The sequence below is a fragment of the Gadus morhua genome, chromosome 1 (assembly GCF_902167405.1).
Source record: "Gadus morhua chromosome 1, gadMor3.0, whole genome shotgun sequence".
NCBI lineage: Eukaryota > Metazoa > Chordata > Actinopteri > Gadiformes > Gadidae > Gadus > Gadus morhua.
The window spans coordinates 22927443-22944330 of NC_044048.1; the positions used below are offsets into that span (position 1 = coordinate 22927443).

At 44.6% G+C, this 16888-nt stretch overlaps 1 protein-coding gene across 1 annotated transcript in view; it reads right to left on the minus strand.

Annotated features, from left to right (window-relative positions):
• LOC115549205 (myelin transcription factor 1-like) overlaps nt 1-16888 on the minus strand; it is a 37778-nt gene that overhangs the window by 10945 nt on the left and 9945 nt on the right.

The following is a 16888-nucleotide window of genomic DNA, read 5'->3' on the forward strand; positions in this document are numbered from 1 at the left end:
ATCGGATCGAGTCCAAGTTTTACACGCATGTTGGTGTTAACCTTAATGTCGTTCGATAAAAAATTCGGAAAATTTCGCCATTAGGGGGCGCAATAAACGAGGAAATTGTATATCTTCTACAAAATTTCGCCGCGAAAACGCGTCACTGACTTCTCGCTACTCCTACCACAGTCAAATCCTTTGTATCCACAGGTTCAGGGTAGCGTTTTGAACACATGCTTCGCGTTGTGCCGGCGAAACGCACATTTCTTGTCGCGTTGTGCCGGCGAAATGCACACTTCTTGGACCCCTGCATAACTGCTTGCAGTTCTAGTTATTATTATTCCCCCCTAGAAGTGGTACCACAGCCCAAACCGTAAATGGTGCACACACGCCAATTGCATGACTAGATCCAGGTACGTGAGTTCTAGGCAGACGACCAAATCCAGACATGCCGGCCACTAGGTGGCGCTATACCAAGGAATACGCGTTTGCGGCTATAACTCCCACACCGAACCTCCCAGAGTCCAAAAACTTGTACCCACATATTCACTGGAGTCTGCTGCATCTTTTGACATAGGCCACGCCCATTTGCGTCTATAATTTTTTTTCGCAAAATCGCGAAAACCGCAAAACTGTTTTTTCCCTACTCCTCCCACATTTCTTGACCAATCGACACCAAACTTTGCACACGACATCTTCAGACGCACACGCAGAGGAATCGTGAGACAGTTTTTGGATCCGACCTTCGACGACGAAACGGTAGCATTTTGAATATTGGTTTATGAGCTAAATTAGACGTGGAAAATCAAAATTCCAAAGAAATCCAAAATTAGACATCGGATCGAGTCCAAACTTTACACACATCTTGGTGCTAACCTTATCGGCGTTCGATAAAAAATTCGGAAAATTACGCCCTCAGGGGGCGCAATAAACGAGGAAATTGTATATCTTCTAATTGGCCAAAGGAATGTTCTTCAAACTCAAGGGAAACCGTCAAGGGGCAAACTCGAGTCTATATAGAAAATATGGCCAAGAATTATTAATGTGGGCGGGAGTTATTTGGCAAAGGAAAATTGTCTTTGGAAAACTTCGCCACAGGGCGGCGCCAAAAAAACACCACATTGTCTATCTCCTAGTTGGCCAAGGGAATGTTCTGAAAACGCGTTTTAGGCTATAACTCCCACACCGAAGCTCCCACAGTCAAAACCTTTATATCCACATGTTGTTCACGGTAGCGTTTTGAATACTTGCTTTGCGTTGTGCCGGCAAAATGCACATATCTTGTCGCCAAAATGCACATATCTTGTCGCGTTGTGCCGGCGAAATGCACACTTCTTGGACCCCTGCATAACTGCTTGCAGTTCTAGTTAGGGGTCCAAGCCAACAGGTTGGATCCCTATTGTTTTTGTAAGGATTTTTATTATTATACTTCCCGCGCTAAAAGTGGGCCCACAGCCCAAACCGTAAATGGTGCCGACACGCCAATTGCATGACTAGATCCAGGTCCGGCACCGCTACTCAGATAACAAAATCCAGACACGCCGGCCACTAGGTGGCGCTATACCAAGGAAAGACGCGTTTGGGGCTATAACTCCCACACCGAACCTCCCACATTCAAAACCTTGTACACACATATTCACTGGAGTCTGCTGCATCTTTTGGCATAGGCCACGCCCATTTGCGTCCAGAATTTTTTTTCGCAAAATCGCGAAAACCGCAAAACTGTTTTTTCGCTACTCCTCCCACATTTCTCGACCAATCAACACCAAACTTTGCACACGACATCTTCAGACGCACACGCAAAGAATGCACGAAACACTCTTTTGATGCGACCTTTGACGACGAAACGGTAGCGTTTTGAATATTGGTATATTAGCTAAATTAGACGTGGAATATCAAAAATCCAAAGAAATCCAAAATTAGACATCGGATCGAGTCCAAATTTTACACACATGTTGGTGCTAACCTTAATGTCGTTCGATAAAAATTTCGGAAAATTTCGCCATTAGGGGGCGCAATAAACGAGGAAATTGTATATCTTCTAATTGGCTGAAGGAATGTTCTTCAAACTCAAGGGAAACCATCAAGGGGCAAACCCGAGTCTATATAGAAAATATGGCCAAGAATTATTAATGTGGGCGGGAGTTATTTGGCAAAGGAAAATTGTCTTTGGAAGATTTCGCCACAGGGCGGCGCCAGAAAACTACGACATTGTCTATCTCCTATTTGGCCAATGTTCTGAAAACGCGTTTTAGGCTATAACTCCCACACCGAAGCTCCCACAGTCAAAACCTTTATATCCACATGTTGTTCACGGTAGCGTTTTGAATACTTGCTTCGCGTTGTGCCGGCGAAACGCACATTTCTTGTCGCGTTGTGCCGGCGAAATGCACACTTCTTGGACCCCTGCATAACTGCTTGCAGTTCTAGTTATTATACTTCCCATCTAGAAGTGGTACCACAGCCCAAACCGTAAATGGTGCACACGCGCCAATTGCATCACTAGATCCAGGTCCGTGAACACTACGCAGACGACAAAATCCAGACATGCCGGCCACTAGGTGGCGCTATACCAAGGAATACGCGTTTTGGGCTATAACTCCCACACCGAACCTCCCAGAGTCCAAAAACTTGTACACACAGATGCACTGGAGTCTGCTGCATCTTTTAGCTTAGGCCACGCCCATTTGCGTCTAGAATTTTTTTTCGCAAAATCGCGAAAACCGCAAAACAGTTTTTTCCCTACTCCTCCCACATTTCTTGACCAATCGACACCAAACTTTGCACACGACATCTTCAGACGCACACGCAAAGAATGCACGAAACACTTTTTTGATGCGACCTTTGACGACGAAACGGTAGCGTTTTGAATATTGGTTTATTAGCTAAATTAGACGTGGAATATCAAAAATCCAAAGAAATCCAAAATTAGACATCGGATCGAGTCCAAATTTTACACACATGTTGGTGTTAACCTTAACGTCGTTCGATAAAAAAATCGGAAAAATTCGCCATTAGGGGGCGCAATAAACGAGGAAATTGTATATCGTCTGCAAAATTTCGCCGCGAAAACGCTACACTGACTTCTCGCTACTCCTACCACAGTCAAATCCATTGTATCCACAGGTTCAGGGTAGCGTTTTCAACACATGCTTCGCGTTGTGCCGGCGAAACGCACATTTGTTGTCGCGTTGTGCCGGCGAAATGCACACTTCTTGGACCCCTGCATAACTGCTTGCAGTTCTAGTTATTATTCCGACATGCTAATCCTAAAAGTGTGCCCACAGCCCAAACCGTAAATGGTGCCGACACGCCAATTGCATGACTAGATCCAGGGCCCTGAGTTCTAAGCAGACGACCAAATCCAGACACGCCGGCCACTAGGTGGCGCTATACCAAGGAAAGATGCGTTTGGGGCTATAACTCCCACACCGAACCTCCCACAGTCAAAAACTTGTACCCACATATTCACTGGAGTCTGCTGCATCTTTTGGCCTAGGCCACGCCCATTTGCGTCTAGAAATTTTTTTCGCAAAATTGCGAAAACCGCAAAACAGTTTTTTCCCTACTCCTTCCACATTTCTTGACCAATCAACACCAAACTTTGCACACGACATCGTCAGACGCACACGCAAAGAATGCATGAGACACTTTTTTGATGCGACCTTTGACGACGAAACGGTAGCGTTTTGAATATTGGTTTATTAGCTAAATTAGACGTGGAATATCAAAAATCAAAAGAAATCCAAAATTAGACATCGGATCGAGTCCAAGTTTTACACGCATGTTGGTGTTAACCTTAATGTCGTTCGATAAAAAATTCGGAAAATTTCGCCATTAGGGGGCGCAATAAACGAGGAAATTGTATATCTTCTACAAAATTTCGCCGCGAAAACGCTACACTGACTTCTCGCTACTCATACCACAGTCAAATCCTTTGTATCCACAGGTTCAGGGTAGCGTTTTGAACACATGCTTCGCGTTGTGCCGGCGAAACGCACATTTCTTGTCGCGTTGTGCCGGCGAAACGCACATTTCTTGTCGCGTTGTGCCGGCGAAATGCACACATCTTGGACCCCTGCATAACTGCTTGCAGTTCTAGTTATTATTTTTCCCCCCTAGAAGTGGGTCCACAGCCCAAACCGTAAATGGTGCCGACACGCCAATTGCATGACTAGATCCAGGTCCCTGAGTTCTAGGCAGACGACAAAATCAAGACACGCCGGCCACTAGGTGGCGCTATACCAAGGAAAGACGCGTTTGGGGCTATAACTCCCACACCGAACCTCCCACAGTCAAAAACTTGTACGCACATATTCACTGGAGTCTGCTGGATCTTTTGGCATAGGCCACGCCCATTTCCGTCTATAATTTTTTTTCGCAAAATCGCGAAAACCGCAAAACTGTTTCTTCCCTACTCCTTCCACATTTCTCGCCCGATCAACACCAAACTTTGCACACGACATCGTCAGACGCACACGCAAAGAATGCATGAGACACTTTTTTGATGCGACCTTTGACGACGAAACGGTAGCGTTTTGAATATTGGTTTATTAGCTAAATTAGACGTGGAATATCAAAAATCAAAAGAAATCCAAAATTAGACATCGGATCGAGTCCAAGTTTTACACGCATGTTGGTGTTAACCTTAATGTCGTTCGATAAAAAATTCGGAAAATTTCGCCATTAGGGGGCGCAATAAACGAGGAAATTGTATATCTTCTACAAAATTTCGCCGCGAAAACGCTACACTGACTTCTCGCTACTCATACCACAGTCAAATCCTTTGTATCCACAGGTTCAGGGTAGCGTTTTGAACACATGCTTCGCGTTGTGCCGGCGAAACGCACATTTCTTGTCGCGTTGTGCCGGCGAAACGCACATTTCTTGTCGCGTTGTGCCGGCGAAATGCACACATCTTGGACCCCTGCATAACTGCTTGCAGTTCTAGTTATTCTTCCCCCCTTGAAAGTGATACTACAGCCCAAACCGTAAATGGTGCACACGCGCCAATTGCATGACTTGATCCAGAATCGGCACCGCTACTCAGATAACAAAATCCAGACACGCCGGCCCCTAGGTGGCGCTATACCAAAGAATACGCGTTTGGGGCTATAACTCCCACACCGAACCTCCCACAGTCAAAAACTTGTACGCACATATTCACTGGAGTCTGCTGCATCTTTTGGCCTAGGCCACGCCCATTTGCGTCTAGAATTTTTTTTCGCAAAATCGCGAAAACCGCAAAACTGTTTTTTCGCTACTCCTCCCACATATCTTGACCAATTGACACCAAACTTTGCACACGACATCTTTAGACGCACACAACAATTTAAATAATAACACGTTTTTGATCCGACCTTCGACGACGAAACGGTAGCGTTTTGAATATTGGTTTATTAGCTAAATTAGACGTGGAATATCAAAAATCCAAAGAAATCCAAAATTAGACATCGGATCGAGTCCAAATTTTACACACATGTTGGTGTTAACCTTAACGTCGTTCGATAAAAAATTCGGAAAAATTCGCCATTAGGGGGCGCAATAAACGAGGAAATTGTATATCGTCTACAAAATTTCGCCGCGAAAACGCTACACTGACTTCTCGCTACTCCTACCACAGTCAAATCCTTTGTATCCACAGGTTCAGGGTAGCGTTTTGAACACATGCTTCGCGTTGTGCCGGCGAAACGCACATTTCTTGTCGCGTTGTGCCGGCGAAATGCACACTTCTTGGACCCCTGCATAACTGCTTGCAGTTCTAGTTATTATTAGGGGTCCAAGCCAACAGGTTGGATCCCTATTGTTTTTGTAAGGATTTTTATTAGGGGTCCAAGCCAACAGGTTGGATCCCTATTGTTTTTGTAAGGATTTTTCCTATTATTAGGGGTCCAAGCCAACAGGTTGGATCCCTATTGTTTTTGTAAGGATTATTATTAGGGGTCCAAGCCAACAGGTTGGATCCCTATTGTTTTTGTAAGGATTATTATTAGGGGTCCAAGCCAACAGGTTGGATCCCTATTGTTTTTGTAAGGATTTTTCCTATTATACTTACCTCCCTAAAAGTGGGACCACAGCCCAAACCGTAAATGGTGCCGACACGCCAATTGCATGACTAGATCCAGATCTCTTCGGACTATGCAGACGACAAAATCCAGACACGCCGGTCACTAGGTGGCGCTATACCAAGGAATACGCGTTTGGGGCTATAACTCCCAAACCGAACCTCCCACATTCAAAACCTTATACACACAGATTCACTGGAGTCTGCTGCATCTTTTGGCATAGGCCACGCCCATTTGCGTCTAGAATTTTTTTTCGCAAAATCGCGAAAACCGCAAAACTGTTTTTTCGCTACTCCTCCCACGTTTCTCGACCAATCAACACCAAACTTTGCACACGGCATCTTCAGACGCACACGCAAAGAAACCCTCAGACAGTTTTTTGATCCGACTTTCGACGACGAATCGGTAGCGTTTTGAATATTGGTTTATTAGCTAAATTAGACGTGGAATATCAAAAATCCAAATAAATCCAAAATTAGACATCGGATCGAGTCCAAATTATACACACATGTTGGTGTTAACCTTAACGTCGTTCGATAAAAAAATCGGAAAAATTCGCCATTAGGGGGCGCAATAAACGAGGAAATTGTATATCGTCTACAAAATTTCGCCGCGAAAACGCTACACTGACTTCTCGCTACTCCTACCACAGTCAAATCCTTTGTATCCACAGGTTCAGGGTAGCGTTTTGAACACATGCTTCGCGTTGTGCCGGCGAAACGCACATTTCTTGTCGCGTTGTGCCGGCGAAATGCACACTTCTTGGACCCCTGCATAACTGCTTGCAGTTCTAGTTATTATACTTCCCATCTAGAAGTGGTACCACAGCCCAAACAGTAAATGGTGCACACGCGCCAATTGCATCACTAGATCCAGGTCCGTGAACACTACGCAGACGACAAAATCCAGACACGCCGGCCACTAGGTGGCGCTATACCAAGGAATACGCGTTTGGGGCTATAACTCCCACACCGAACCTCCCACAGTCAAAAACTTGTACGCACATATTCACTGGAGTCTGCTGCATCTTTTGGCATAGGCCACGCCCATTTGCGCCTAGAATTTTTTTTCGCAAAATCGCGAAAACCGCAAAACTGTTTTTTCCCTACTCCTCCCACATTTCTCGACCAATCAACACCAAACTTTGCACACGACATCTTCAGACGCACACGAAAAGAAATACTCAAACACTTTTTGATCCGACCTTCGATTACGAAACGGTAGCATTTTGAATATTTGTTTATTAGCTACGTTTTACGTTGAAAATCAAAAATCCAGAAAAATACCAAAATTAGACATCGGATCAAGTCCAAATTTTACACACATGTCGGTGTTACCCTTAGTGACGTTCGAAAAAGATTTCGGAAAGTTTCGCCATTAGGGGGCGCAATAAAAGAGGAAATTGTATATCTCCTACAAAATTTCGCCGCAAAAACGCCACACTGACTTCTCGCTACTCCTACCACAGTCAAATCCTTTTTATCCACAGGTTCAGGGTAGCGTTTTGAACACATGCTTCGCGTTGTGCCGGCGAAATGCACATTTCTTGTCGCGTTGTGCCGGGGAAATGCACACTTCTTGGACCCCTGCATAACTGCTTGCAGTTCTAGTTAGGGGTCCAAGCCAACAGGTTGGATCCCTATTGTTTTTGTAAGGATTTTTCTTTTTATTATACTACCTCCCCCTAGAAGTTGTACCACAGCCCAAACCGTAAATGGTGCCGACACGCCAATTGCATGACTAGATCCAGGTCCGGCACCGCTACTCAGATAACAAAATCCAGACACGCCGGCCACTAGGTGGCGCTATACCAAAGAATACGCGTTTGGGGCTATAACGCCCACACCGAACCTCCCACAGTCAAAAACTTGTACCCACATATTCACTGGAGTCTGCTGCATCTTTTGGCATAGGCCACGCCCATTTGCGTCTATGAATATTTTTCGCAAAATCGCGAAAACCGCAAAACTGTTTTTTCGCTACTCCTCCCACATTTCTCTACCAATCAACACCAAACTTTGCACACGGCATCTTCAGACACACACGCAAAGAAACCCTCAGACAGTTTTTTGATCAGACTTTCGACGACGAAACGGTAGCGTTTTGAATATTGGTTTATTAGCTAAATTTGACGTGGAAAATCAAAAATCCAAAAAAAAACTAAATTAGACATCGGACCGAGTCCACATTTTACACACATGTCGGGGCTAGCCTTAATGTCGTTCGATTAAAAATTCGGAAAATTTCGCCATTAGGGGGCGCAATAAACGAGGAAATTGTATATCTTCTACAAAATTTCGCCGCAAAAACGCTACACTGACTTCTCGCTACTCCTACCACAGTCAAATCCTTTGTATCCACAGGTTCAGGGTAGCGTTTTGAACACATGCTTCGCGTTGTGCCGGCGAAATGCACATTTCTTGTCGCGTTGTGCCGGCGAAATGCACACTTCTTGGACCCCTGCATAACTGCTTGCAGTTCTAGTTCTTATACTTCCTACCAAGAAAGTGGTACTACAGCCCAAACCGTAAATGGTGCACACACGCCAATTACATGACTAGATCCAGGTACGTGAAGACTATGCAGACGACCAAATCCAGACATGCCGGCCACTAGGTGGCGCTATACCAGGGAATACGCGTTTGGGGCTATAACTCCCACACCGAACGTCCCAGAGTCCAAAAACTTGTACACACAGATGCACTGGAGTCTGCTGCATCTTTTGGCATAGGCCACGCCCATTTGCGTCTAGAAATTTTTTTCGCAAAATCGCGAAAACCGCAAAACTGTTTTCTCGCTACTCCTCCAGCATTTCTCGACCAATCAACACCAAACTTTGCTCACGGCATCTTCCGACGCACACGCAAAGAAACCCTCAGACAGTTTTTTGATCCGACTTTCGACGACGAAACGGTAGCGTTTTGAATATTGGTTTATTAGCTAAATTTGACGTGGAAAATCAAAAATCCAAAAAAACCAAAATTAGACATCGGATCGAGTCCACATTTTACACACATGTCGGGGCTAGCCTTAATGTCGTTCGATAAAAAATTCGGAAAATTTCGCCATTAGGGGGCGCAATAAACGAGGAAATTGTATATCTTCTAAAAAATTTCGCCGCGAAAACGCTACACTGACTTCTCGCTACTCCTACCACAGTCAAATCCTTTGTATCCACAGGTTCAGGGTAGCGTTTTGAACACATGCTTCGCGTTGTGCCGGCGAAACGCACATTTCTTGTCGCGTTGTGCCGGCGAAATGCACACTTCTTGGACCCCTGCATAACTGCTTGCAGTTCTAGTTATTAGGGGTCCAAGCCAACAGGTTGGATCCCTATTGTTTTTGTAAGGATTTTTCTTATTATTAGGGGTCCAAGCCAACAGGTTGGATCCCTATTGTTTTTGTAGTGTTTATTATTATTATACTTACCTCCCTGAAACTGTGCCCACAGCCCAAACCGTAAATGGTGCCGACACGCCAATTGCATGATTAGATCCAGATCCGTGGGGACTACGCAGACGACAAAATCCAGACATGCCGGCCACTAGGTGGCGCTATACCAAGGAATACGCGTTTGGGGCTATAACTCCCACACCGAACCTCCCACAGTCAAAAACTTGTACGCACATATTCACTGGAGTCTGCTGCATCTTTTGGCATAGGCCACGCCCATTTGCGTCTAGAATTTTTTTTCGCAAAATCGCGAAAACCGCAAAACAGTTTTTTCCCTACTCCTCCCACATTTCTTGACCAATCGACACCAAACTTTGCACACGGCATCTTCAGACGCACACGCAAAGAATGCTAGAACACTTTTTTGATCCGACCTTCGACGACGAAACGGTAGCGTTTTGAATATTGGTTTATGAGCTAAATTAGACGTGGAAAATCAAAAATCCAAAGAAATCCAAAATTAGACATCGGAACGAGTCCAAATTTTACACACATGTTGGTGCTAACCTTAATGTCGTACGATAAAAATTTCGGAAAATGTCGCCATTAGGGGGCGCCATAAACGAGGAAATTGTATATCTTCTAATTGGCCAAAGGAATGTTCTTCAAACTATGAGGGAACCATCACGGGGCAAACCCGAGTCTATATAAAAATTATGGTCAAGAATTATTAATGTGGGCGGGAGTTATTTGGAAAAGGAAAATTGTCTTTGCAAAATTTCGCCACAAGAGGGCGCAAAAAAACGACGAAATAATACATCTCCTAATCGCCAATGGAATGTTCCGAAAACGCGTTTTGGGCTAAAACTCCCACACCGAACCTCCCACAGTCAAAACCTTTGTATCCACAGATTCACTGGAGTCAGCTGCATCTTTTGGCATACGCCGTTTCTCAGTTTCGAACACATGCTTCGCGTTGTGCCGGCGAAATGCACACTTCTTGGACCCCTGCATAACTGCTTGCAGTTCTAGTTATTATTATTATTCCCGGCTAGAAGTGGTACCACAGCCCAGACCGTAAATGGTGCCGACACGCCAATTGCATGACTAGATCCAGGTCCGTGAGGTGACGGGAGACGACAAAATCCAGACACGCCGGCCACTAGGTGGCGCTATACCAAGGGAAAACGCGTTTGGGGCTATAACTCCCACACCGAACCTCTCACGGTCAAAAACTTGTACGCACATATTCACTGGAGTCTGCTGCATCTTTTGGCATAGGCCACGCCCATTTGCGTCTATAATTTTTTTTCGCAAAATCGCGAAAACCGCAAAACTGTTTTTTCGCTACTCCTCCCACATTTCTTGACCAATCAACACCAAACTTTGCACACGGCATCTTCAGACGCACACGCAAAGAAATGATAGACACTTTTTTGATCCGACCCTCGCCGACGAAACGGTAGCGTTTTGAATATTTGTTTATTAGCTAAATTAGACGTGGAAAATTAAAAATCCAAAAAAATCCAAAATTAGACATCGGATCGAGTCCAAATTCTACACACATGTTGGTGCTAACCTTATTGACGTTCGATAAAAATGTCGGAAAATTTCGCCTTTAGGGGGCGCAATAAACGAGGAAATTGTATATCTTCTAATTGGCCAAAGGAATGTTCTTCAAACTCAAGGGAAACCATCAAGGGGCAAACCCGAGTCTATATAGAAAATATGGCCAAGAATTATTAATGTGGGCGGGAGTTATTTGGCAAAGGAAAATTGTCTTTGGAAAATGTCGCCACAGGGCGGCGCCAAAAAACAACGACATTGTCTATCTCCTATTTGGCCAATGTTCTGAAAACGCGTTTTAGGCTATAACTCCCACACCGAAGCTCCCACAGTCAAAACCTTTATATCCACATGTTGTTCACGGTAGCGTTTTGAATACTTGCTTCGTGTTGTGCCGGCGAAACACACATTTCTTGTCGCGTTGTGCCGGCGAAATGCACACTTCTTGGACCCCTGCATAACTGCTTGCAGTTCTAGTTATTAGGGGTCCAAGCCAACAGGTTGGATCCCTATTGTTTTTGTAAGGATTATTATTATTATACTTCCCATCTAGAAGTGGTACCACAGCCCAAACAGTAAATGGTGCACACGCGCCAATTGCATCACTAGATCCAGGTCCGTGAACACTACGCAGACGACAAAATCCAGACACGCCGGCCACTAGGTGGCGCTATACCAAGGAATACGCGTTTGGGGCTATAACTCCCACACCGAACCTCCCACAGTCAAAAACTTGTACGCACATATTCACTGGAGTCTGCTGCATCTTTTGGCATAGGCCACGCCCATTTGCGTCTAGAATTTTTTTTCGCAAAATCGCGAAAACCGCAAAACTGTTTTTTCCCTACTCCTCCCACATTTCTCGACCAATCAACACCAAACTTTGCACACAACATCTTCAGACGCACACGAGAAGAAATACTCAAACACTTTTTGATCCGACCTTCGATTACGAAACGGTAGCATTTTGAATATTTGTTTATTAGCTACGTTTTACGTTGAAAATCAAAAATCCAGAAAAATACCAAAATTAGACATCGGATCAAGTCCAAATTTTACACACATGTCGGTGTTACCCTTAGTGACGTTCGAAAAAGATTTCGGAAAGTTTCGCCATTAGGGGGCGCAATAAAAGAGGAAATTGTATATCTTCTACAAAATTTTGGCGCGAAAACGCTACACTGACTTCTCGCTACTCCTACCACAGTCAAATCCTTTGTATCCACAGGTTCAGGGTAGCGTTTTGAACACATGCTTTGCGTTGTGCCGGCGAAATGCACATTTCTTGTCGCGTTGTGCCGGCGAAATGCACACTTCTTGGACCCCTGCATAACTGCTTGCAGTTCTAGTTATTATTAGGGGTCCAAGCCAACAGGTTGGATCCCTATTGTTTTTGTAAGGATTATTATTGTTATACTTACCTCACTAGAAGTGGTACCACAGCCCAAACCGTAAATGGTGCCGACACGCCAATTGCATGACTAGATCCAGATCTCTTCGGACAATGCAGACGACCAAATCCAGACCCGCCGGCCCCTAGGTGGCGCTATACCAAGGAATACGCGTTTGGGGCTATAACTCCCACACCGAACCTCCCACATTCAAAACCTTGTACACACAGATTCACTGGAGTCTGCTGCATCTTTTGGCATAGGCCACGCCCATTTGCGTCTAGAATTTTTTTTCGCAAAATCGCGAAAACCGCAAAACTGTTTTTTCCCTACTCCTCCCACATTTCTTGACCAATCGACACCAAACTTTGCTCACGGCATCTTCAGACGCACACGCAAAGAAACCCTCAGACAGTTTTTTGATCCGACTTTCGACGACGAAACGGTAGCGTTTTGAATATTGGTTTATTAGCTAAATTTGACGTGGAAAATCAAAAATCCAAAAAAACCAAAATTAGACATCGGATCGAGTCCACATTTTACACCCATGTCGGGGCTAGCCTTAATGTCGTTCGATAAAAAATTCGGAAAATTTCGCCATTAGGGGGCGCAATAAACGAGGAAATTGTATATCTTCTAAAAAATTTCGCCGCGAAAACGATACACTGACTTCTCGCTACTCCTACCACAGTCAAATCCTTTGTATCCACAGGTTCAGGGTAGCGTTTTGAACACATGCTTCGCGTTGTGCCGGCGAAACGCACATTTCCTGTCGCGTTATGCCGGCGAAATGCACACTTCTTGGACCCCTGCATAACTGCTTGCAGTTCTAATTATTATTATTATTAGGGGTCCAAGCCAACAGGTTGGATCCCTATTGTTTTTGTAAGGATTTTTATCAGGGGTCCAAGCCAACAGGTTGGATCCCTATTGTTTTTGTAAGGATTATTATTAGGGGTCCAAGCCAACAGGTTGGATCCCTATTGTTTTTGCAAGGATTATTATTAGGGGTCCAAGCCAACAGGTTGGATCCCTATTGTTTTTGTAAGGATTATTATTGTTATACTTACCTCACTAGAAGTGGTACCACAGCCCAAACCGTAAATGGTGCCGACACGCCAATTGCATGACTAGATCCAGATCTCTTCGGACAATGCAGACGACCAAATCCAGACCCGCCGGCCCCTAGGTGGCGCTATACCAAGGAATACGCGTTTGGGGCTATAACTCCCACACCGAACCTCCCACATTCAAAACCTTGTACACACAGATTCACTGGAGTCTGCTGCATCTTTTGGCATAGGCCACGCCCATTTGCGTCTAGAATTTTTTTTCGCAAAATCGCGAAAACCGCAAAACTGTTTTTTCGCTACTCCTCCCACATTTCTCGACCAATCAACACCAAACTTTGCACACGGCATCTTCAGACGCACACGCAAAGAAACCCTCAGACAGTTTTTTGATCCGACTTTCGACGACGAAACGGTAGCGTTTTGAACATTGGTTTATTAGCTACGTTTTACGTCGAAACGCAAAAATTCAAAAAATACCAAAATTAGACATCGGATCAAGCCCACATTTTAGACACATGTCGGTGTTACCCTTAATGGCGTTCAATAAAAATAACGGAATTTTTCGCCATTAGGGGGCGCTATAAACGAGGAAATTGTATATCTTCTAATTGGCCCAAGGAATGTTCTTCAGACTATAAGGGAACCATAAAGGGGCAAACCCGAGACTATATAGAAAATATGGCCAAGGATTATTAATGTGGGCGGGAGTTATTTGGCAAAGGAAAATTGTCTTTGGAAAATGTCGCCACAGGGCGGCGCCAAAAAACGACGACATTGTCTATCTCCTATTTGGCCAATGTTCTGAAAACGCGTTTTAGGCTATAACTCCCACACCGAAGCTCCCACAGTCTAAACCTTTATATCCACATGTTGTTCACGGTAGCGTTTTCAATACTTGCTTCGCGTTGTGCCGGTGAAACGCACATTTCTTGTCGCGTTGTGCCGGCGAAATGCACACTTCTTGGACCCCTGCATAACTGCTTGCAGTTCTAGTTATTCTTCCCCCCGTACTTGTGGGACTACAGCCCAAACCGTAAATGGTGCACACGCGCCAATTGCATGGCTAGATCCAGGTCCGGCACCGCTACTCAGATAACCAAATCCAGACACGCCGGCCACTAGGTGGCGCTATACCAAGGACAGACGCGTTTGGGGCTATAACTCCCACACCGAATCTCCCACATTCAAAAACTTGTACGCACAGATTCACTGGAGTCTGCTGCATCTTTTGGCATAGGCCACGCCCATTTGCGTCTATAATTTTTTTTCGCAAAATCGCGAAAACCGCAAAACTGCTTTTTCCCTACTCCTCCCACATTTCTTGACCAATCGACACCAAACTTTGCACACGTCATCTTCAGACGCACGCACAAAGAATGCAGGAAACACTTTTTTGATGCGACCTTTGACGACGAAACGGTAGCGTTTTGAATATTGGTTTATTCGCTAAATTAGACGTGGAAAATCAAAAATCCAAAGAAATCCAAAATTAGACATCGGATCGAGTCCACATTTTACACACATGTTGGTTCTAACCTTAATGTCGTTCGATAAAAATTTCGGAATATTTCGCCATTAGGGGGCGCAATAAACGAGGAAATTGTATATCTTCTACAAAATTTCGCCGCGAAAACGCTACACTGACTTCTCGCTACTCCTACCACAGCCCAATCCTTTGTATCCACAGGTTCAGGGTAGCGTTTTGAACACATGCCTCGCGTTGTGCCGGCGAAATGCACATTTCTTGTCGCGTTGTGCCGGCGAAATGCACACTTCTTGGACCCCTGCATAACTGCTTGCAGTTCTAGTTAGGGGTCCAAGCCAACAGGTTGGATCCCTATTGTTTTTGTAAGGATTATTATTATTATACTTCCCATCTAGAAGTGGTACCACAGCCCAAACAGTAAATGGTGCACACGCGCCAATTGCATCACTAGATCCAGGTCCGTGAATACTACGCAGACGACCAAATCCAGACACGCCGGCCACTAGGTGGCGCTATACCAAGGAAAGACGCGTTTGGGGCTATAACTCCCACACCGAACCTCCCACAGTCAAAAACTTGTACCCACTTATTCACTGGAGTCTGCTGCATCTTTTGGCATAGGCCACGCCCATTTGCGTCTAGAATTTTTTTTCGCAAAATCGCAAAAACCGCAAAAGTGTTTTTTCCATACTCCTCCCACATTTCTCGACCAATCAACACCAAACTTTGCACACGACATCTTCAGACGCACACGAAAAGAAAAACTCAAACACTTTTTGATCCGACCTTCGATTACGAAACGGTAGCGTTTTGAATATTTGTTTATAAGCTAAATTAGACGTGGAATATCAAAAATCCAAAGAAATCCAAAATTAGACATCGGATCAAGTCCAATTTTTTGAGACATGTCGATGCTCCACTTAATGGCGTTCGATAAAAAAATCGGAAATTTTCGCCATAAGGGGGCGCAATAAACGAGGAAATTGTATATCTTCTCATTTGCCAGAGGAATGTTCTTCAAACTCAAGGGAAACCATCAACGGGCAATCCCTAGTCTATATAGACAATATGGCCAAGAATTATTAATGTGGGCGGGAGTTATTTGGAAAAGGAAAATTGTCTTTGGAAAAATTCGCCACAAGGGGGTGCAAAAAAACGATGACATTGTCTATCTCCTATTTGGCCAATGGAATGTTCTGAAAACGCGTTTCAGGCTATAACTCCCACACCGAAGCTCCCACAGTCAAAACCTTTATATCCACATGTTGTTCACGGTAGCGTTTTGAATACTTGCTTCGCGTTGTGCCGGCGAAACGCACATTTCTTGTCGCGTTGTGCCGGCGAAATGCACACTTCTTGGACCCCTGCATAACTGCTTGCAGTTCTAGTTTTTATACTTCCTACCAAGAAAGTGCTACTACAGCCCAAACCGTAAATGGTGCACACACGCCAATTACATGACTAGATCCAGGTACGTGAAGACTATGCAGACGACAAAATCCAGACATGCCGGCCACTAGGTGGCGCTATACCAAGGAATACGCGTTTGGGGCTATAACTCCCACACCGAACCTTCCACAGTCAAAAACTTGTACCCACATATTCACTGGAGTCTGCTGCATCTTTTGACATAGGCCACGCCCATTTGCGTCTATAATTTTTTTTCGCAAAGTCGCGAAAACCGCAAAACTGTTTTTTCCCTACTCCTCCCACATTTCTTGACCAATCGACACCAAACTTTGCACACGACATCGTCAGACGAACACGAAAAGAAAAACTCAAACACTTTTTGATCCGACCTTCGACTACGAAACGGTAGCGTTTTGAATATTTGTTTATTAGCTACGTTTTACGTCGATACGCAAAAATTCAGAAAATACCAAAATTAGACATCGGATCAAGTCCAAATTTTAGACACATGTCGGTGCTACC